The following is an 18,545-nucleotide window of genomic DNA, read 5'->3' as shown; positions in this document are numbered from 1 at the left end:
CACGGTAGGCAGGAAATTCCCTTTGTGAACGCACCACAGGGATTCATTTTCATGCTCCGTCTCAGGCTGCATGGAAAGGATTCCACTTGAAAACCAATATGGAGAGCGAGACAGAGAGAGAGAGATTTCAATAATGTACTGTGACATCACTGAAATTGAAACTAAAAGCAGCAGCTGACAGCTTGATTACTGCTTGGGGGCAGAGACTGGCACACCAGGCACAAATCTGCACAGTATAGGTAACTCTTGAAAAACAATGGGATGGATACTGCCCCATCCTGACATCAGGCTACGCTCCCTTCCCAAAAGCTCGACCAGTCTTTCTACCAAGGAGGGAGGCAGATTGGGTGTTTTACCTCCAATTGGCCCTCACAGGGAGGCGGGAAGCCTACAAGGCAACACGAATAGGCATCACAAAATAATAAATCTTTTAAAAAAAAAATGAATGAGGCGATGTGGTGAGAGCCGGTTCCCCTCCTAACACCATGCCACTCCCTCCTATTCCCGAGACCAGTTTTTATGACAATGGCAGCCAATTTATCTGTTACTTTCACCGCGCATAAACTGCTTCATTACCCTGTGGTGCGATTATATATATATATATATATATATATAAAAAATAGTTATTATTATAGGTAAGTTTCAGGGTTAAGCCTGCAGTTTGACTAAGATAAAAGCTTAGAGGAGGGGATTTGGAACAAGGTTAGCATTTAGGATAGGATTAAATGTTAGGATAGGATTAGGACTAGGGTTCAAGGTATTTCTAATAAAGCATATTATATATATATATATATATATATATATATATATATATATATATACACACACACACACACACACACATATATACATACATACACACACATACAAATAAAAAGTAGGGTCACGATGCAAACACCAGCTTCTGCCTTTTAATGAACTAGTTGAAAATTTTAAAAAAATATCTGAACTGAAATGTACGAGATGAATTAGCACTTGTACACATCATTCCTGGCGCTTGATGCTGCTGTCAATGTTTTAATTTCAAAATGACGAAAGAAGGGTTTCCAGGCATCCTAAGGGAGGCAATGCAATTGTTGTCTCAGTATTAAAAAACAACAACTTGTTTTGCCTACTCAGTACCCATCTATTAAATTGCTTACACATGCGCCACAAAACAGTGCTATGCCCTTGAGGAGTGCAAGCGATTGCCACAACACCACACCTGAGCAGGAACCCAAGATAATCACAGACACAAAATGAATGTACTTCCAACAATGTCCTTTCAAAGAGCACTTTGGACCCGTTGTCTGCAGTATGTAGGAAGTCCTCAAGTTTGTGTCAGTCGACAAGAGAGGCTTGTAATAACAACATGTACCACATATTCCTGTGATAAAAGTAGTCCTTTATCCTTACAGCACATATCTTATCCCTGTGGACAGGTGGAAGGGGAGAGCTGGAGGGAGGGGTGGATTTAGGTGGACCAGGATTCTAAATATATAGAGCAGAGTTTCTAAAATTATGAGTAGCAAAAGTACTGGTATAAAGCAAATGGAATTATGAGGAAGGAGGGAGCCAAGTTATGCGGCAGGGTTGAGTAAATTATGCAGCAACAAAAAGGCAAATTGCGCAGCATAATGCAGTACGGTTTGTAATAGGAATACTACATTATTTTGTCATTTTTACACTTGTTAACACTAACTGGGCAATGGGTGCACCCCATTATTACCCGCCTAACACCAAAATATTTGTATTTCTAAGTCATACTTCAGAAATACTTCCCGTTATAGTAACTATGTGAATAGTACCTTTTCTTTGCACCAATAAGAATTATATTTTCTTGTGCTGTTCATTAAAACCAAAAAAGGTTTCCATACTGGTTGTAAGTACTTCTACCTGCTGGGAAGCACCAGTTCTGGTCTATAAAAAGGTATATATATTTTTATTTATAATTTTTATTGGAAGTCTCCATTTAAACAGTTAGTTTCATTATTATTAATCTGAGTCATATAATTCCAGTACAAAAATAGCCATTGCACCAGTTTGCCAAGGAAACACCTATTAGCCTTGCCAATGCTTGTTGTAATTGCAGAGGCACTGTATTTTTTTGCGCTTTTAAATCCAACTTTGGTAAGCAGAATATTGGTGTGCATAATTCCACAGGAACAGGTTCTCAGGACATGTGTCCCCATTGATGGGCCATAGTACCAAGGTGTATTCGAACAATATGGTTGACTATTGACAGTAATAAATTTAGTGATCGGAGAATGAACATGGATCTTCCTAGGCGAGGTATGGAGGAGACACCGGGAACCTAGTGAAGACCCATAAAGTAGTACCTTTGGGGCGCAGCTTCAGGGGGCGGTGTTCCACCGTCCTAACAAATGTATCTTTTGATAAATAGTTGGGTACAGGGGCTTTTAGTTGGGTACGGTGAGGGGTCATGTTGGATTTCACCAGGATTATATATTTTTTTTCTTCCTTTCTCTCGTTATGTCACAAAATAATGTGCTTTCCCTCACTTACTGCCCCTACCAATCTGCATTCATCTCACTTTCACCTGCCCATAAGCCCCTCGTGTTCCCTGCTTGTCATATAATGCATTATAACATTATGTGCCAGCGTGATCGTTAAGAAATCTAAAGCTCACCTACCCCCCCTTCCCAAAATCCTACTGACCAAGCTACGCCCCCGATTTGCGATCACTTTCAATGCATTTTTCCCCTGAAGGTAATTAATTTTTCATGCTATGGACAATGTACAGTAATTTAATCTGGATCCTCTAACATGGAACAACGAAAAGTGGAGGTGGAACTACTCTGAACTTGTAGCCTTCTCCATGAATGACTGGGAAGGTTGATATAAAGGGAATCATAGTCGCCCAGGCACAGCACAAACTTGTATAATCATGAACCTCACTCATGGTTTGTGATTGTTTATGGTTTACTCTGCACACACAAATCCCAAACATGCATTGCAGACCTGGGATGTGTGCCAGCCCCCCCGCAGGTCAGCGCCACATTCGAAGTGGCGAGGACTGCTTTGTGGCTAGATGCATCAGTGGATGCAACTAGTAGGGCAATCACCAACTCAAATTCCATAGGGTGCCTGCTGGTCTTACAGAACAATGGTCTACATGAAACATCTGCAGGAGTTTAAAACCAACAACCTTCCGCAGGCTAGCCCAACACCAAAATTCACACTGTAACAGACTTCCAAAGAACAGGTATTCATTCATAGAAAGTGACAAATAAGTTTCCAAGGCTAACTTTGGAGGTTTTAAATTTTCCTCACAATGAATGCTGATCAGCCTCACTCCATTACAGATCAAGGCAAGATTCCTACGGTAGGGTGAGGGACAACCCCTTCGCATCCACACCAACCACATGCAGTGCAGTACATCACCCATGTCAATAAGGCACACCAAACACATCTGACTGATGGGATCACCTTCTATTCTAGTTCTATGTATCAGTATAAACACAGCATGACCTTTACTGCACTCGGCCATTATTAGGAAGCAGTTTGATTTGTTCCATAAAATCAGGAAAACTAGACCATGAGCTCAGCTGTTCATTTAATTAAGTGCGGACAGTGCCTCTCACAGCATCATAAGCTCTCTTAAATGAGAAAATAAATCAAGAAGAAAAAGAAACTAATGGCACTGATAGATGAATAGATCAAGTAGTATTTTTTCCTCTATCGATATGGAGCAACGTAGGGCAAATGATCCGTCACACCTGTTGTTGATCTCACCAAGTATTTTTTTAAAGCTTACCAATGATTTTACAACAAGGAATTAAAAAAAATACAGTCTGCTATTGCCTACAACTCACATCAATAAATGCTGTTTAACAAAAACAAATAAAAAAGGCGGATTATCTGCCAATTCTCCAATAACGCCTTGTTTGCCCAATCCCTAAGAGAATACAAGGATTGGCAAAACCAGTTGGCCTCACTTGTGAGAGTGACTGGCTTTGTCAATGTTTTAGTCATGCTGTGTAGCAGCATAGCACTAGGACGTGGTCGGAGTGACTTGCATGTGACTGACCAATGGGCTAAGTCGCAGTGGCTGTCTTCCTCTTGTATGACTACCTCCACATGGGATCAGATGGTGAGAAAACAGCGCAGGACACATGGCACTCAGGTTATGTCTAGAAAAGTGGTTCCCAGCCTGTGGTCGGGGACCCCTTGGGGTCCGCTAAGCCTCTTCAGGGAGTCCGCGGCAGCTTAGAAAGTTAAATAATATCAATAGATTAGGCCCCCTGCTTTCAGTATTGAATCAGTAGGTGGGTCCCAGATTACAATAATGATTCATAGGGGGTCCCTGGTTTCCGGTAATGATAAAATGGGGGGTCCACAGAAGTCAAAAGATTGAGAACCGTTGGTCTAGAATATTCCATCAGCATGAGGTGGGGGTGTCCTCTGGATCAGAGGCATGTGTTTCTATCTTTATCCCATTAAAGTGCTTTGCGCTTTGTGATCTTAGGCAAATCCGTACATTACAGCTCCACACAGGGTGGGATACAACAGCTCAATTGTTTCTCATCACCCTGCTCTTGATGGTGGCAAACAAATCCATTCGAAGTGTGAGCAGGGGCGGTGTCTCCTTTAGGGCCTTGGGGTGTTGCCCCACTTATATTTTGCCCCCATATTAAATGTGAGTAGTTTGAAGATTCTGCCATGGCCGTCCTGGGCAGGTTGCAGTATGTCTTTGGGTGCAACCTGAATCCTGGGAAGCCAGTGGGAGCCTGAGGGGGCGGGGCTTACAATATAAGTGACTGACTGACTGTCGTCAGAGTTGGGACCCAAGTGCGCATGTAAGGTTGGACAGCTGTCTCTCTCTGGCCAGCCTGACATGCACAAGAGATGGCTCTGAGTCTCAGTACTAGAGCTGGGGGGGGGGGGGGGGGGGGGGGGGCTCACAAGTCAGAACCCTGCATCCAGGTGCTGCTGTAAAGGGTGGATCAGCGTCTGGATTGGCTTAGAAATGACGTACAGTAGGAGGTGGGAGACCACTGTCTCTCCTTCCTGTGGCACAAACTAAGAAAAAAGGGCTGATTCTGTGCTTCGATAATCCTGCTTAGGTACATGGATTTAACTCTGGAAAACGGGTGAAGTAATTAAAGCCATAATGTAGCTGTGGTTTGCGGTGAATGTTGCAGTGGGTTGTGTTTGTGAGTATTAGAGCAAACGATTGTCACTCCATCATGAACATCATTGGCACGTGATGTGAGGAGAATGCAATCTCACTGACCCCTGCAGCTCACACCCCCATGAGGCAATAGAGGTAGCAGTGATTTTACAGTAGTGGAACAGCTGGAGAGAATTTAAGGAAGGTTGAGACAAAAGTCACATTAAAACGATGCAAAGATCAGGTGCATTTTCAGGATGGTAGAGCAGCCTTCTTCACACCAAACATATGTATTGGCATACAGAAACTTCCAGAGGTGCCAACTTGATCATCCTTGAAGGATGAACAGCTGCAGTGAGTGTTAGGCCATTTAAGCCACGTACTCAAAACAAAAGCCTGTTTCTTCAGGAAACTCCATTTCTATTGTTGCAGTCCCTTCAACAGGCCCCTAAGGCAATTGGCCTAGTGAATGCAAAATTATTTTAATCGTGGTTCTTTCAACTTGAAACAATTATGATTAAAGAATAATGTTTTCAACCCAAGATGAGCGCGCGCCGAGCCGTGCTATTCATTAAAAGTAACGAGAAAGAACAGCGCAGAATGGAGGTGCGCACCGCAGAGGGCCCTGTTGTATAGGATCTGCAATAAATTTGTCATTGTCGGTTAGGGGTGACTCTACTGTAGCCAGTGTAATAGATTGAGCATATTTTGAAAATGTACCTTGATTCATAATGCTTGCTACATTAGCCCTTGCTTGAAGGGGCAGGCAGCTGTACTGTGCATCAGGCGTTTCGAGGGGGCTGGAGGGATAGGGAGTGATTTTATAACAAGGCAGCAATTTTAAAAGCACTGCAGAGTTCCTTGTATGCAACAGATTTCAGACAACAATAAACGTGCCAAGACAATCCTTGTGATTAATGTACTGGCTGGATAGAGATTGGGGTTTTCTCCAGTAGCGGCTCACGGGGTGTGGAAGGGGAATAAACATTAATTTAATTAAAAAATAAAATAATAAAAAAAACATTTACCTTTCCTCACAACTCCTCTTCTCCATCGCTGCAGGCAGGTACTGGCTCCCAGCCTGCCCTGCAGCCAATCCTGATGCTGCTTAGAGCAGCAACAGGGTTGTCTGGGAGCGCCCAGCCAGGGTGGTCCCAGGCAGACTGGGAGCCTGTGCAGGCTCTCTCCAGCCTGGCAACTGTGTTGCTGGGCTGGAGAGAGCCCTGTGCGCATGTTTGTTTTGCCAGCCCGAGACGGTTGGCCAAACATACATGCGTAGTGAGGGGAGTGCTGAGCACCCCCACCCCCGTTGCTGCTCATCACCCCCGTGGCCCCACCCCTTTATCAGAAAACGATAATAAACTCAGTTTATCATTTTCTGGTAAAGGTTTAGGAGCGGCTGCTGCTTGCAGGGTGGCGACGCTCTTCTGTCCTAATGGAGGAGCCGCCCCTGGTTTTCTCTGGTGGCAGTGTTGACTCACCTAAGGAAGCGCAGAGGGTTAATATGCCTGCTGCTGAGAACATTTACTAGGCAGATCACAGAACTGTATTCATGTGTACAGCTCAGTGATATACTGCCTTTGTTACTGTGAATTCATAGGCTACGATCATAATCTAGCACAGTGAGCTATGAACTGCCAAAGAGCTGCATACAAACTGCCTGGACAAACAAACCATACACTAAATCACTGATCCCTTCATGGGTTTAATCCATCACTTCTAATGTAATTCTTTTGCTCACCATGCCACCCTAGTTTGCACCGAGCCATATGCAAATCAGTCTTGACCCTGTTTCCCATAGGAACAGTCCAGCCCGAACTGCCAGGCCTGGTCCTCCCTGGACCGGAAACAAGCACTGGAGTGACGTGGTGGGCAAAAAAAAAAAATGACTGTTTAAACCCAAATCTTTGTTACTGGGGGTGAATGTTTGCATTGTTCAGCAGTCCATCCATCATGTGTTCTTTTTGCTGTTGCAGTCAGACAAAGCGCGCCCTGCCCTCATGCGTCGCGTTACCTGCACTCAGACATAGCACACCCTAATGCACTGCTCTTTCAGCCTTCAGACAGAGCACACCCTGCACTCGTGCTGCTCGCCTTGCCCTCAGATATAGCTCACAAGTCAGGGAGTTAAGGCGCTGTACATAGCTCCCCCTGCCCTCAGATATAGCTCCCCCTGCCATCATGCGCCACTGGCTCACCCAGTAGACATACACTGCTCACCCTGAACTCATGCACCCGTTGATCGGAAGCAGCATGATATATCTTGGAGAGAACTGAGCCGTAGATGTGGGTTTTTAGGGCCGGTTCCGAGCACAGCCGCGCACCAGAATCCTCAGGGGCCACCCTTGCAGGCTGAGTATTTGAGCCAGTACAATCTGTTCCTGCAGTATCCCGAGAAATCAGCTGAGTGTGTTATTCCACCTCACCCATGCTGCATATGCTCTAGAGCCTTGTCACCCAGTGCTTAATTTGTAAATAAAAACGTGCCAGTGCCCAAAGCCCTCCTTTTAAATATGCAGCTTCTGCAATTAAATGTGCGAACACTGAATACTAAGGCAGTGCAATCCTGAAGCCATCTCGGGCCTCTTCAATCCATGTACAGCCACTCCCTGCCCCTTCAGCTCACTCTCCCAGCTTTCTCCCTTTGTGGCGCCTTTTTGTTTTTCTCTTCCTCCGTCTTTCCCATATGTATCTTTTGCTCGCAGCAAATGCCTGATGCAGAAAATTAAGTGCCGACCCTCAAAAATAAGTGACGGTGCTCTGCACCAGAAACAACAAGCACAAATTAAGCATCACTGTCACCCCACACTCTATGGGGGGCATGGCTGTACCTAGTAAGTCCATCACAGACCGGCCTGAGCCCCAAAACCATGGGATGGAAGGACCAGATGGGACAGCCCAGGCCGCGCCAAGGCCCTCGTGTCTGGACCACCTGCCATTCACTCTCACCACCCTAGGCCAACCAGACTCCAGACTTCCATCGCTGCTGCACTGACCCACCGTCCTCACACCAAAACGCGTGCAGCAGGGCCGGCTTTAGGGCATTGCGACCTGGCCTGCAAAAGGGGTAAGGGAGGGCACTGACCTTAGGAGGAGCCCCGTTATTAGCAATAACCTAGTAATTGAAAACACCTGCTGCAGAGTTCCTTGTGTGTGCGGCTTTCAAGCAGCAATAAAAAAATAAAAAAAAAGGGAAGATGATTTTCGCACTCGGTGCCACCAACGCTAAATCCGGCCCGAGTGCCTGGCACAGGCGAGCGACTGCCCAGGCGCAGCCTGGCTGTCCGGCCCGACTCAGTGCTCACCCCTTGCCCACAACCATGACACCAAAAGGATCGAGTCCCGGCATGCCAAATTAGCCTTTCGTCCTTTAAAGGTCGATAGAAGGCGCCCCACTGAATTTGGGGGTATAGGCACATTCGGTCACGGAATGTGTGCAACAAGGTGACATCTAGGAGCTACATAAAGCACTTCCAAACAACGGACAGAACTTCACGGACCCCACAGGTTTCTCCTAAAGTATAATAGTTATGTTATGGGGACTAATACTACAATTCTGACATTTCTAAATTGTCAGTAGTCATTTTGCCGACCTGGGAAAGATGGAAGGCTTGTTTAGTCTTACCATGATCAAAGCCCTTAAACCATAGAACCAAACGTGGTTCGAGAGCAGCAGACAACTCACTTAACTATCGGGTTGCAGACAAGAATACCGTTCGGATCTGAATACCCAGATTCACTAGTTGTGTTATGTTTCATTGATTTGTATAGCGCATTAATCACCCGAGAGGCTATGTGGGCGCTAGATTTATCGTGGGGCCTGGTCATTTAGATTTTCAGTTGGGCCTGGCCATTTTAGTAACGTCCGACCATTTGAAGGACACCAGTCTCTCTGCCCTCGCATCACATATTCTGTATCCGAACCAAGCTGGGGAGTCCCCGGCATTAGTGATGAGGCGCCTGACGCTTCTCTGCAACCCGCTTGATGCAGTTTTGGGGCATCTCCTGGGTGACTCCCATAGGCATCATGAAGCCCTTGGATGACTGTAGTGATGTATTGGTTTGTATGTAAAAGAAGAATGCTATGACATCAGGGGCAGTGGAATGTTGGGGCAGTGGAATGTTGGGGCAGGCTGTGACTGGGGATTGGAATGTTTTCATATGAAAGGTCAGAGTTGTGCCGGTTTGGGGATGGCAAGCTCATGTATCTCTGTCTGTACATTATAACTGGAAATAAACTTTTAAGGAAAGAACAAGAAGAGCCAGTGTACTTACTTCACATGGCGACGAGCAGGATCGTAAAGCAGCAAGCATTGGACTGAGAAAACTGCAATTATTGGAAGGCAACGCTACAGACATCAGACTGAGGATTGGAGAGCAGCTATTTTCGGACCTGCTTTGTTAAAGGCAACTTATTTTAAGCAAGTGAGGGAAGTTTTTTTTTTTTTATTATTTATTTATTTTTCTCTTTCTCTAATACAGTTGCCGTTTGTTTACTTTGTTTGAGGCGCGTGTGTACTGCTCAAACGTTAGATTTTTAATCGCCTCGGTCCTCGCGTGCACCCCCGCTTGGTTACTGGTTGCCTGGACAACATAATGCTTAATAACAATGTCTTGTGAACGTGCTGGTTCTTGCGCTGGAAGTTACATGGGAGCAGGAACAGCACCCTTTTAATGTTAATTAGTACCAAGTACATGGTATTATTTTTACTATTCTTAATTTTATAGCAACTTCCTTGCTGAAGTTTATCCGGCACAAAGGAAAACTAACAGAAATTATTATAACAGAGATACATGTCTTGCTGAAGAAGTAAGCTAAAGAGTTATATTTAACAGCTATAATTTTTAGTACACCATGTCTTCGAGTGGAGAATCTTCTGGTACAGGGACGTCGCTTTCTTTGCAGTTGAGTACACCAAAGGAATTTTTAGCGTCTCCTGGTGAACCAGCTGTACAATGGAAGGAGTGGAAAGAATATTTTTTGAATTACATCGCAAACTTAGAAGATTGCAATGGTTTAATCTCTGCTGAAAGAAAAAAAGGATCTTAATGCACTGTTTAGGCCCTGAAGGTCTTCGTATTTACAATCAACTACAAAAACACGATAGAGGCGATGAAGATGTGTTTCAAAGTGCTATTTTGGATTTAAATGATAATTTTTCTCCTGCTGTTTGCATTGCGGTTACTCGTCACGCATTTTTCCACAGGAAACAAGAGAAACACGAGGACATAGAGAGCTACGTTTCTGCTTTAAAACATTTAGCTAGCTCATGTAGGTTTGCTGGTCTACATGATGAACTGGTACGGGACCAGATTGTAATGTATACTAAAAACAAATCTATTCAAGAGAGGTTGTGGATTGAAGGCGAATCCAGTCTAAAGGATATTATTGCTTTAGTAAAGAAAGCAGAATTATCCGAAAGATGTGCGAAAATCACTTTGGCACAGGATAAGAACTTTGAAGAAGTTGTTGCCAAAGTTACTGATCGCAAGCACAACAAATGGTCCATGGATAAGCGGGATAATGACTTTAAAAAAAAAGAAAAATCAAACTTTTGCAAAAAATCAAAAATCTAACATGCCTGATCGATCCAGAAATGAGTGTCTCCGTTGCGGGAGTTCCTTTCATTCTGCAAAATTTGATGGGTGTCCAGCTAAAAATGCTAAGTGTTTGGAATGTGGAATTGTAGGCCATTTTGCTAGGGTGTGCAGGAAGAAACAACTGAAGAAGGTGAACAGTAAAGTGGCCTGCATTAAGGAAGTGGTGGAAGACTGTTCTGATGACAGTGATGAAGACGTAAATTATAAACTGAGGGGTCACAAAACTGTGGTTTTGAACATTTCAGGACAAACGTCAAACAAACCCTTGTGTTGGATATCATTTGGGGGAGTTATGTTGCAGGTGGCAGCAGACTCTGGTTCCCCATACAGTATTGTTTCAGAATGCACATGGCAAAAGCATTTTGTACATAGTTTAGGGGAACATTTAGAAACCTCTGACATTTCGCCTGAAAGTTACACTGGTGATAGAATAGATATTATTGGTTTTAGATTGCTGGTATTCAAATTTAAGCAAAGACAAGCCGTATGTAAATTATATGTGGCTAAGGATGGTCCGTCGGTATTAGGCTGGAAAAACCAAAAGAAACTGCATATTGTGCTTGATCCTAACAGTGTAGAGCAAGTCTTAGTAATGTGTGATGAAGAAGACACAAAGAAATGGGTCACACAAGAGTTTCCAGGAGTGTTCAATGGGCAAGTAGGTCAACTGAAAGGCTTTATACATCAGATTAGACTCAAAAAGGATGCCAAACCAAAAATTCATAAGGTACGGAATATTCCGTTTATTGTCAGGGAAGAGGTAAAAAAAGAGTTGGACAGGTTACAAAATTCACAGATTATAGAACCAGTTGAAGCTTCTGAGTGGGTTTCACCTTTGGTTGTTGCGCGTAAAGCTAATGGCAAAGTGCGTTTGTGTGTGGATTTGAGAGGTTTGAACAATAATATCATAGTAGATCAGTTTCCTTTGCCTCGTATTGATGAGATGTTGTCTGCCACGAGAGATGCTAAATGGTTTTCCACTTTGGACTTGTCGTCTGCTTACCACCAGGTTAGGTTGGACTATCATAGCAGACATCTTACAACTTTTTGTACACCATGGGGTTGTTTTCATTTCAAACGTATGCCATTTGGTTTGGCGTCGGCGGCTGCCGTCTTTCAAAGGTTGATGGCGCAGTTATTTGGACATTTGCCTAATGTTACATTCTTTCAGGATGATATTTTAGTTATGGGAAGTAGCAAGAAACATCATGATAAGGAATTGAGGAATGTTTTGAACATCTTACAAGAAAAAGGTTTGACCGCAGAGATCAGTAAATGTAGATTTGCACAGAGAAAAGTAACGTATTTAGGACATGAGATTGATCATGAAGGCATAAGACCTAAAAAAAAGTTGGTGGAAGCTATTAAGAATGCCCCACATCTAAAGATGATTTGAGATCCTTTTTAGGTCTAGCCGAGTTTTATTCGAAATTTGTAGAAAATTTTTCAGCTAAAACCTACCAAATGAGACTGTTACTAAAAAACAAAGTGAAATTTGAATGGAATGTAAGTTGTCAGAAGGCTTTTCAGGAAATTAAGAATGCAATTGTGAGTGCTCCAATGTCGCATGGGTACGATCCAAAAGCTTGTTCTATTATCACTACGGATGCGAGTGGTAAGGGCCTTGGTAGTGTATTAGCACAAAGTGACAATGGGGGTAAAGAATATGTGGTTGCATTTGCATCCCGTTCTTTGTCTCCCACAGAGGAAAAATACTCTGTAATAGAGAGAGAAACTTTGGCATGTGTATGGGCATTAGAACACTTTCGGAAATTTGTTTGGGGGCAAAAATGCATCATACGAACTGACCATAAGCCTCTTACTAAATTGTTAACTACAGAAGGTTTATGTAGAGCATCTGCGAGAATAGCTAGACTATCTATGAGACTACAAGATTTCTTATATGAAGTGCAGTATGTTCCTGGGGTAATAAATGTTACTGCAGATTTTTTAAGTAGAATGTCCTTACCTTTAAGAGAGTTGGATCAACATCCATGGAATGACTGGTGTGTAGCTGGTGTGTTTGATGAGAATACTTTAAGCTCATTGCAAAAAGAAGAATGGATCATGGAGTATGGAGTATGAGAAAGACGAAGTGTTGAAGGAAGTTAAAAACAAAGTGATGTTCGGTTGGTATAATGACAAGAAAGTCAAAAGCAGTGATATGTTAAGAGCTTTTTGGGAAGTGAGAGATGAATTGAGCATTGAAGGTGATTTTGTGTGTAGAGGTGGGAAGATTATTCCCCCCTGTGGTATTAGAAATAAACTTATTGCTATTGGACATGAAGGTCATTCAGGAATATCTCGCACCAAAAGAGGAATTAAAGTACTTTATTGGTGGCCAAAAATTAATGTAGAAATTGAGAGATATGTACGTGACTGCATGGAGTGTGAGAATAGTGACAAATCTCAAAAGACACTTAACCCGCCAATTTCTTCTTCAAGTTGTCCTAATATACCATGGGAAGAAGTTGCTTTAGACATTATGGGTCATATTACGTGGCATGATGGGACTTCAAAGTTTATTGTGGTTTTAGTTGATTTGTTTTCAAGGTGGATTGAATTTTCTGTGTTACAAAAAATTGATACCAAGGCAGTGATTAATTTTTTGGAGGAAATATTTTTGAGGGAAGGATTTCCCAGAATTTTACTGACGGACAATGGTGTTCAATTTAAATCTGAGGAAATGAAAACTTTTGCTAAAATGACTGGTATTGAACAAAGGTTTACAGCTTTATATCATCCCAGGGGGAATGCTGTAGTGGAACGTATAAATAGGATTTTCAAGGGCATCATTCAAATTGCAAAGCATGGAAACAAAAGTAATATAGATTCTGAGTTAAGGAAAATGTTATGGGCTTATAGAGTGACACCTCATGAGACAATAGGTCAAAGTCCGTTTGATATAATGCGAGGTAGAATTCCATTTTCGAAGATTAACCCTGGTTGGATGCAAAGAAGCAGACAAGTACTTTGGAGCAAGGAACATGTAAGAAAGTGCATAAAGAATTCACAAGAAAAGAACAAGGAATATTTTAATAATAAATATGGCACTAAAGAAGCACATTTGAATGTGGGAGATTGGGTGAGAGTGAAATCCGTAAGGAAAGTGGCTAAAGGTGAGAGCAAGTTTGGCGAGCCTATAAGAATTAAGAAAGTGATGAGAAATACTGTCATTTTGGATGATGGCAGTGTATGTCACATGAGTCGCGTTGCTATTGCTAACCCTTGCAAACAACAATTTGTGCAGTATGATTTGCTGGAAGGTAATAATAACAAATATTGGTGGTTGGAGTGTGATATTGATGGTAACAAAGATTCTAGAGTTATTGGGGAATTGGGAGCTAGGGGCTGTCAGGAAGGTGTCCAGACTCGTATTAATATGGGAGAATTTGAATGTAATGTGAATGAGCGGGAACAGAATAAAAATGTAGTTTGTGGTGAAGTGAAGAAAAGTTGTTTCGGCAGGGTTTTGAGAAAACCTAAGGTATTAGAAAATTTTGTGTGTGATTAAATAAAAATATATATATTTATTTATATACATATTATTATTTTATTTTTTTCTTGTTTTTTGGTGTTTTTTTTGTAAGGGAAGGGGATGTGTAGTGATGTATTGGTTTGTATGTAAAAGAAGAATGCTATGACATCAGGGGCAGTGGAATGTTGGGGCAGGCTGTGACTGGGGATTGGAATGTTTTCATATGAAAGGTCAGAGTTGTGCCGGTTTGGGGATGGCAAGCTCATGTATCTCTGTCTGTACATTATAACTGGAAATAAACTTTTAAGGAAAGAACAAGAAGAGCCAGTGTACTTACTTCAATGACCCGAGCATCTCCAGCCTGAGTCAGCTGCACCCCACGCCCCCAGTAAATCGGGATTCCTTCAGTCCCCGCCAGAAACAGTGCAGCGCCGCTGCAGGGCTTCGAGGCGCAGTGCCAGGCGCCAAATGACCGAAAAATGTAGTCTCCGGAGGCTTTCTCCCACCCCAGCTGCCTGACTGTACCTGGTGTCTGTCCGGGGGCCTAACAGAGGCCCCCAGTAGGGGCGCAACGCCACCACCGTCGTGTGTTTTAGCCCGGGTGCAACTGTGATGGGCTGTGCCACACATGAGGCGCACTTGCAGCCTTCTACTAAGAATTGCGCATGTCAACTAGAAATGGAAGTACATTAAATATGGGAACTGTGACCCCGAATGTGGGAGTCGGGAGCTATAAGAAAACAAAACACTCCAGAAAGTATCACTTTGTCATAGATATGGAGACTTGAGTGGGTTGAGGACGGGAAGAAGGATCCACTAGGATAGTACGCAGGGTAAGGATTTATTTACCCAAGTAGTCCTCTTCAATTTCAAGAAAATACTTCCAGGATGTGAACAGTTGCTAAATGAGGACCAAAAAACATTATGGCACAGCATGACGAGATAAGCGGAGAGCGCACAGCAGGAAAGCGAGTTCGAGGCCTTGGGGAGATTCATTCTCAGTTAAACATTGTGCTACAGAGCTCCAAATAAACATCATTATATACCTGGAAAAGTGATATTACATCTCAAACATGGTTTGCAAGGCTGCTAATTCATGTATCCTCTACGTGCAGAATGAGACAAAAACAAAAATGATCATATACTAAGAAGATAAATGCAAACAGCACCAACCATGTTGAAAGCAAGGCCTACATTAGCTAAAACTAACATAAGCAAATTGTCTCAACAGAATTGCTTGATGTCACTATGTTAGTCACACTGTGTTAATACAATTATGTAACTCGCCATCATCAGTCAAATGGAAAACACAGTAAACTCCAAATCTGTACTTTGTGTAAAATAATTATTTCTTGTTAACATAAATGGCGCAACAAAACTAGACGGGGCCCCCCTGCAAAGTACGTAGAGGACCAACCACCTACCAATCTTGCTGAGAAGGCGGCCTGGAGCCTCCCACCACGGGGGCTTCTGTTACGCCACTGAACACACTCAAGTTACCAAATATGCTTTGCTTTTAGTCTTGGGCTTTTGTTTAATGTATCATTGCATTATGGGATTTTACTCAATTTATCCAATTACACATACATGCTGAGAATGATTTGTAAAAGAAATCCCTGATTGGTACTCACTCTTTTCCACAAATGTAATTTCGCTACATAGGGGTTCTGGTTTAAGCATGGACCTCCTCAGCCAACCAGTCCACCTCCCTGCCCATTTTTGCCCTTTTTTTTCTCTCCAGTTTTTATATAGTGCAAATTCGACCCGCAGGTATATTGGAATGCTATACAGCAGCACCAGTTACATTACACCAGGACACATTTTTTTTCATAGGCACGGGGAGATTAAGTGGTTTGCCCATAATCACAGGATGATAAGCTGATACAGGGACTTGAACCTGGCTCCCCAGTTCCAAAGTTGACAACTCTGTTCGTTACACCACATTCCATCCCCCTCTATGTTTCTGAATGTATGCATTTGACGGTATGAATATTGTCTGCATGTATGTCTCTGTGCACATGAGTGGATGTGTGTGCCTTTTTTGGCATATCTTTACACATTCCACCAAGCAATGCTATCTGATTTAGTAAATTTATTTTTTCTGCTACTTAGCCCAAAAAGACCCATTCATATCAGTGCATTTTATTGCAAGACGATGGATTCACCCGCAACAAAACACCCTTTATATTATTCTGATGTCGGGAGAGGTTTCATCATATCAGATGACAGGGCCAGCTTTAGGGCACTGTGTCCTGTGCAGCGTCACCTGGCGCTTACTCCGCATGCTCCGTAAGATCTTCCGCTGGATCCCCGCCGACACCAGAAAAACCGTGACCCACGCCCTCGTCACGAGCCGCCTGGACTATGGCAACACCCTCTACGCCGGGACCACAGCCAAACTCCAAAACCGCCTGCAACGCATCCAAAACGCATCGGCCCGCCTCATCCTCGACGTACCCCGCAACAGCCACATCTCCGCACACCTGAGACACCTGCATTGGCTCCCAGTCAGCAAAAGGATCACCTTCCGTCTTCTCACCCACGCACACAAAGCCCTCCACAACAAGGGACCGGAATACCTCAACAGACGCCTCAGCTTCTACGTCCCCACCCGCCCCCTCCGCTCCGCTGGCCTCGCACTTGCTGCCGTCCCTCGCACCCGCCGCTCCACGGCGGGTGGGAGATCTTTCTCCTTCCTGGCGGCCAAGACCTGGAACTCCCTCCCCACCAGCCTCAGGACCACCCAGGACCACTCCGCTTTCCGGAGACTCCTAAAGACTTGGCTGTTCGAGCAGCGATAACCCCCCCTTTCCCCCCTAGCGCCTTGAGACCCGCACGGGTGAGTAGCGCGCTTTATAAATGTTAATGATTTGATTTGATTTGATTTACTGTTTGTGGGGGTGAAGGGGAGGACAGTGTGTTTAAAGACAACTTATGGGTTTAAAAGCAAGTGAACTTCCTTGTGTGTCTAGCAGTTTCAAGCAACAATAAAAATGTTAAGATAACTGGCAATAAATGTTCCTGCTATTGACTCAGAGTTTTCTCTAGTGGCAGTTTTGACTCATCAGAAGTTGCGCCAAGCGTTATTGTGCCTGCTGCAAAGAATGTGTACCATACAGATCACAAAGCCGAGTTTGAGTAAACTATAAGTCACGCTTAAAAAAAAAAAAATGAATTGTATGTCAAAGAGATGAGGGGCACTGGTGGAGAGTGGTAGTGAGGGAATTCGTGGAGGAGGTGGTCACGGAAGGCAAAAAAAAAGACTGCTGCAGAGGGCACCTCCAGCGCTAATGCCGACCCTGCAGATTGACAAGAACAGCTTTAAACCTGCAGTATTCCCTTCTTAACACCATCCATGCCTTACAATGCACTGAGTCCCCAGACGTCTTATTTTCCAAGGCCTGGAGAACCTCAGACTCCCTGTGCCTGGGTTTCCCACAGGGGTGTAGCTTGGTCACGAAGATTTGGGGTGGGGGGTACGCTTTAGATTTCCCAGGAATCACTCGGGCACAGAATGCTAAAATACATTATAGACAAGCAGGGCACAGGACGGGTGCTGCAGGGGCAGGGGAGAGAGAGAGAGGAATAAGGCTTGACAGGGGTACTAAGTGAGAGACAATATAATTATAAAATAACCAGCATTTGTGAAGGCTTTGAAAGCAAGAAAGGGTTTGAGCACGTGCAAGCTTTTGTCTGTGCGTGGGTAAAAATGCCTTATGAAATCCGAGAGACGCCTCACCACACCCACTAAAAACACCTGTACCCAACTATTTACCAGAAAATACGTTTATTAGGGGGTGTAACACCCTCCCTGAAGCTGCGCCCCTGGTCCACCAAGTCTTGCCCAAGGCACCCACCCCTCCTCAAGCGGCCCAGGGCTGGATGTCGGGCCTGTCACTCAGGGCAGCGTTGTAAGGGCACGAGGGACCCGGGGGTCCTCACCTCCTCGTCGGGCTGGGTACCACGGAGTAACGGGATCAGTCGCCCTCTCCTCTCAGGTAGGTGCGGGCGGGGCGCAGGCAGCTCCTTGAGTGCGGGCTCCGGGGAGGCGCTGTCTGCTGGACATGGGCCTGCCACGCCCCTCCCGTCCGAGCGAACAGGACCCGCCCCCACGCCTCCACTGGCCCCGCCCTCACCGGGCCTCGGACCTATCGCAGCGCCATCCTGCGCTTACCTCACCCCCTCCGAGGCGGAGGTTTCCGAACCGAACCCTCCCTCAACGGAGCCTCGAGCCTATCATCGCGCTTACTGGCTGCTTCCGGACCGAGCTCCGCCCATGTCAAAGCCTCGAACCTATCACCGCACTAGAACTCAAATCTCTCGCGCTGGGGCCCCGCCCCCGCACGCCTCCAC

At 44.4% G+C, this 18,545-nt stretch overlaps 1 protein-coding gene across 1 annotated transcript in view; it reads right to left on the bottom strand.

Moving 5' to 3' along the window:
* CD59 (CD59 molecule (CD59 blood group)) overlaps nucleotides 1-18,323 on the bottom strand; it is a 99,270-nt gene extending 80,947 nt beyond the window's left edge. Inside the window, exon 1 of the mRNA XM_069221867.1 lies at nucleotides 18,135-18,323. The gene's annotated coding sequence lies outside the window, so the exon portion shown is untranslated. The remainder of the gene's footprint in view (nucleotides 1-18,134) is intronic.
* Between the last annotated feature and the right edge of the window lie 222 nt (nucleotides 18,324-18,545).

Source organism: Pleurodeles waltl, chromosome 3_1, assembly GCF_031143425.1.
Source record: "Pleurodeles waltl isolate 20211129_DDA chromosome 3_1, aPleWal1.hap1.20221129, whole genome shotgun sequence".
NCBI lineage: Eukaryota > Metazoa > Chordata > Amphibia > Caudata > Salamandridae > Pleurodeles > Pleurodeles waltl.
This window is presented reverse-complemented; position numbering and strand designations above follow the sequence as displayed.